We start from the raw sequence: 5,722 nt of genomic DNA, 5'->3' as shown, positions 1-5,722 counted from the left end.
AGATAGTTTCAGTTAAGTAGCTGGTATGAAACAAGCTCACAGTGACTGAAAAGGAAGTGGGAGGAACTCCGTGCTCTGCTGGTGGAGATGTAAAATGGTACAACTATGTGGGAAACACTATGGTGATTTCTCAAAAATTACAAAGAATTACCACATGATCCAGCAATTCCACGTCTGAGTACATACCCAAAAGCATTGAAAGCTTGGTCTTGAAGAGATATGAGTGCCCCCATGTTCTTAGCGACTTTACTCACAAAAGCTAAACTGTGGAAGCAACCCAGGTGTCCATCAATGGAGAAATGGATAAACAGAATGCAGTGGGTACATACAACGGAACATTCTTTAGCTTTAAAAAAGGAGGATATTCTGGTACCTGCTACCACATGGATCAGCCGTGAGAGCGTTAGTCTCAGTGAAATAAGCCAGTCACAAAAGACAAATTCTGTATGATTCCATTTGCATGCGATCCCTAGAGTAGTAAAAATAACAGAGACAGAAAGTAGACGGTGGGTGCCAGCGTCTGGGGAGGGGGGAGAAGGGGAGTTACTGTTTAACGGGGACAGAGTTTCAGTTTTACAAGATGAAAGCGTTCTGGAGACCGATGGTGGTGATGGTGGCACAACAGTGTGAATGTACTTAATGCCACTGAACTATACTCTTAAAAATAGTTAAGTTGTAAATTTTATCTTGTGTGTGCCTTACCACAGTGTAAAATAACAACAAAACAAACAAAGAAGTAAAGAAAAAATTAATAGGTTGAAACCCATTTAAAATCTTGATATGTGGGTGGCATGGAGGAGAGTGGTAACTGAAGATGTGGGCTGAGGGGATGCATTTTAGCATCTGGATGCGGCCTTTATAAATATAAAGAAGGTGAGAGACAGCCATCAAAAAGAACAAAATCATGCCATTTGCAGCAATATGGATGGACCTAGAGATGATCATACTAAGTGAAGTAAGTCAGTCAGAGAAAGACAAATATCATATGATATCACTAATATGTGGAATCTAAACTATGACACAAATGAACTTATCTATGAAACAGAAACAGATTCACAGACCTAGAGAACAGACTTGTGGTTGCCAAGGGGGAGGGGCTGGGGGAAGGTTTGAGTGGGAGGTTGGGGTCAGCAGTTGCAAACTATTATATACAGAATGGATAAACAGCAAGGTCCTACTGTAGAGCACGGGGAACTATATGGAATATAGTTATGGCATAAACCATAATGGAAAAGAATACGAAAAAGGACGTATATATGTGTAAAACTGAAGCAGTTTGCTGTACCACAGAAATTAACCTAACACTGTAAATCAACTATACTTCAATAAAATAAATTTTTAGAAAATTAAAAGATAAAGAAACTAAGAGAGAGGAGAGAGAGAGACAGAGGGGAAGGGAATAATGAGGAGACGAGACCAACAGACCACGCAGTGAGATTAGCCTCTAGGAAGGAGGGAAGACAAAGCATGCACAGGGTGCAGAAAAGTGTGTGGACCTGAAGGCACACTTTAAGGGAAATGCGTCTCTGGCTTCTCTGTTCTTTGTGCTGTCTGATGCACGGGGGCTTGAGGATGCTGGGGTGTATTTGAAAGAACTGTGAAATGGCAGAGAAAGGGGAGCAATGACTCATGTCATAACGACACAGTGGGCAGGGCTGAGGGGCGGTGGACGTTGCTGACTGCATCGGTGGTGACACCAGCCAAGGACTGGTGCTTGGGGTTCAAGTTGCTGCAGTCTTCACATTTGCTTCTGTTATTTCTGTTTCCTCAATTCTGTGGGTGTCAGGTCATTGCTGTGCTATACTTATCCGTACTGAGTGATCCTAGAACCATGGAAAGATGAGGAATGGGAGTGCATTGGGTTTGAGAAAACCCCTCTCTGGGTTCCTACGAATGATTCCATAGGCTAGAATGGAAGTTTACACAAATCAGTCGCCAGATAAGGGCTGTTCTTTCAGCTTTTGGTTTGAGCATGAACAGAATGAAAAGTGAAAGGGCCATATATTGAGATTTTCTCTGGGGAGCAAAAACGAGGAAGCTATGTTCCAATGGAAGTTTGATTTCTCCGTGGGAAGAAGTGATTCCATAATGGAAGGAGACACCTACTATGTTTTATAAAGTAAACAGTCTTGATGTTTTTAAATTATCATTTGAACGTGTATGGGGCCATCTTGATACCTTTGTGGGCGATGCACCTAGACGTGGTTTAAAGTGCTGGCTGCAAGGGACTCTTGTCTGTGGACGGCTGGGAGGGACCCTAGTGTTGGCCCATCACCATCTCCTCTTCTTTACTCCAAAATATGAAGAGAACTACAAAACAGGCTGTCCGAGATCATTCCCTCTTGTCTTACCTTCCCTGGGAATCCAGAATGTTTATGTTTTTCTTTTATATATAAAACCGCAGATCTCCCCCCACCCCTTTCCTTAAAAAATTACAAGAATTTGCTCTGGATAGGACGACACTGTGAGACCCTAATTCTCTCTTTCTTCCTCTTCAGAGCCCTCTCTTCTTCCACAGGATGTCACGGGGGGTGTGGGCAGAGTGGAGGCAGCTGGGGCGGGGGCTCTAAGCTTTGGTGCAGAGCTGTGGTCCCTGGAACTCTAGGCATGGTGGCCGGAAGCAGCCCTAGGCTTCTCTCCGTCTGCATCTGTCCTGGCCCTTGGCAAACCTGGATCCTCTAAATGGTGATCGCTGGTGATCGCTGATACCACGGTTTAGGCAGTAAAGGGAAATATATGGGAGCAAACCTGTATATGTGCCTGCTTGGAGTTGAGAGTATTCAGATCTGCCCTCTACGTGGTCCATTGCAAGCACTAAATATTGGGATCTGAGGCCACTGGGATCTCTCACCCAACCCCATTCAAAATAAAGGGGTGTTGTGATTCATTTTTTCTCTTTTTGAAACAGCTCCTTCTAAGACGTCATGGAGGAGAACAAAAGTCCCAGTTAAATCAGGATTCAGAAATTCTGTTGTACTATCATCTCAATGCTGCCCCAATCAGCAGTACTATCATTTTCATAAGAAACGTAACCTCAAAGTGAACTCAAGGGCTTTCCAAGACAACATCATAAAGTCATTTCTAAAAGCTTAGGGTTGGAGATGTGGGTGAAGATAGAGTGAGAAAAGCATTAGAAAATCAATCTTATAATGATACAGGCAGGATTTTATTGATATTCCACTGAAAAGCTTGATTCCATTTAAAAACTTGATTCTATTTAAAAGCTTGATATTTGGCAGATGAAAAAGCCACCCTCCCTGGGAACAGGAGGGCCCTGGGCGGCCACTCTTCTGACCTGTAAGAACGTTCAGTCAACAAGAGAAAGGCCCACAGGGGAGCAATGTGGATGGCAGAACCGAGCTCCCTTCTGGGACGCCGTTTCTACAGAAGCTCTGTGTGCAAAACCAAGTTGTGATTAGGGTAAGAAGAGCACAAATAAAGGAAATGAAGTCAGTAAAATTTTGATGGAAAGGAGATTGGTTCCCAGATCACTTAGGACCTCAGATGTAATGCAGATGAGATCTTTTGACGCTAATAATTGTAATCGCTACCATGCCTTGAGCATGTGTTATGCACCAGACACTATAGTGTGACATGTATATTAAACACATGTTCATAATATGTATTGCTGTATAGTTCATGTCCATATTATTTATATTTTATTTGCATTTTATATTTTATATCTATGTATGATAGTATGTTTTTATATTTATAAAAATCATGAATATTTTATAAATAAAACCAATATTATATATTTATTTAATTTTCACAACAATATATAATCATGCAGATGAAGAATCTTTGACAAGAGTGTGGCAGTCCATGCCAGACTGAGTTTCCCAGGGTTGGAGCTGGGATTTGGACTTGAACAAGCAACCTGTCTCCCTGACCACAGAGCCATACTGACTTTCTATACACAGTGGGGTACTTGCTGATTAAGGGTTTTAAGCTGGAGAAAATTTGACATAATCAAATCTGTGTTTTAGAAATCGCATACTGAAAACTATGTTGAAGAGAATTTTCTGGAACAAGAATAAAGGCAGGTAATACTACTTATTCTGAGAAATGTCATAAAATAAAAAGGGATTGGTAAAAATCATGGAAATGGCAGCACTGAGTGACGTCAGCTAATAACAGTCCTTAGGATAAAACATGGCAGAATATGTTGTAGACGTTAAGTGCCTTTTGCCTTGTACTGGATGACCCAGTTTCTCGGCCTACACAATCACACAGTGATGTTAGGCATGCTGGGTGAGCCATCATTCTTCAGAATTCCATGTTCTTCATTTGATAAGTTGCTGGGACATCTCTATCTTTGTGTTTTCATATAAAGCAGAGCTTTCTTGATTTTTCCTAAAACTCAATCTCCCCAAAGTGTATCATTCAAAATGTAGCAGTTATAAAACCAAAAATTAATTGACAGACCATCAAAATCTTTCCTAAAAATTTTCAAAATTACCAAAGAGAGACCACAGACAAGATTCTAAATCATCATTTGTTTTTCTCTCTTCTTCTCAAATCTAGCACTGCTGGCTCTTTCTAGCTGTGTTCTTGCTCTCCGCTTCTACCTTCCATATGTGGGGAGGCTAAAGACCCAGAACAGCCAACACAATATTGAAGGAGAAGAACTAAGAAGACTGATGCTACCCAACTCCAAGACTCACTCTGAATCTACTGTAATCAAGGCAGGGTGGCGTGGGAAGAAGAATAGACAAACAGGACAATGGAACAGAACAGAGAGCCACATAAATACAGTCAACTCAGCTTTGACAAAGGAGCAGAGACAATACAATGGAGCAAAGATCGAGTTTTCAATAAATGGTGCTGGAACAACCGCAAAACAATGAATCTTGACAAAGACCTTACACTCTCCACAAACCATAAAACTCATAGAAGATAACATAGGGTAAAAATCTATATGATCTATATGGGTCTGGTGATGAGTTTTTCCCACATGTGATAAAAAGTATAAACCCACAGATACAAGAAACTCAGTTACAACAAGAGGAGAAACACAAAGAAAACCAAACCCGGGCACCCCATGGTCAATTCTATCAAACTGAAGATATGAGGAAATCCTACCATGTCTCCGTGGAGAAATGGCTGATTCTGAGAATGAGGCAAGAAGCACACATATGAGTTTGCTGCATCTTGTCGTGACAGAGAGTACGGAAGTGATTCACAAAAATGCACAAAGATTAGGTCTGTTAAAGGGACATTGGCTCCATCTTAAAGAGCATTCGATGGCTAAAACTGGAACAACTGGAGGAACAAATAAAGGTATTGAATCATAACCCAAAGTACCATACTTATATAAATAAATGATGAAATGAATTTAAAATGGGGGGAATACGCACCTCTCACATGCACAGAACATCAAATAATTAATGCAGATATTCTGCCCTTTAAGAGGTAGAGCATCACTCCTTCAGTGTGGGCTACACACAGTGAAATCCTGCCAAAGATCACAGCATGCAAAGGGGGTAAAAAAGAGTAACTGTGCAGGAGAGACACCTCACAGGTACCACCTCAGCCAGGTTGTCAAGGGTGACCTCAGCAGAGAGGAGATACACCCAGATGCTGGAGATGGAAACAGCACTGTACTCCTGGCTTCCTCCTCCCCCACCATCTGACCCCAGTCATGAGGAAAACACCCAACAAATCCCACCTGGCACAGAGGTCAGCAGAACAGGGAAAGAGAAAAATGCCATAGCCAAGGAAG

This window comes from Eschrichtius robustus, chromosome 9, assembly GCF_028021215.1.
Source record: "Eschrichtius robustus isolate mEscRob2 chromosome 9, mEscRob2.pri, whole genome shotgun sequence".
Lineage (NCBI taxonomy): Eukaryota > Metazoa > Chordata > Mammalia > Artiodactyla > Eschrichtiidae > Eschrichtius > Eschrichtius robustus.
This window is presented reverse-complemented; position numbering follows the sequence as displayed.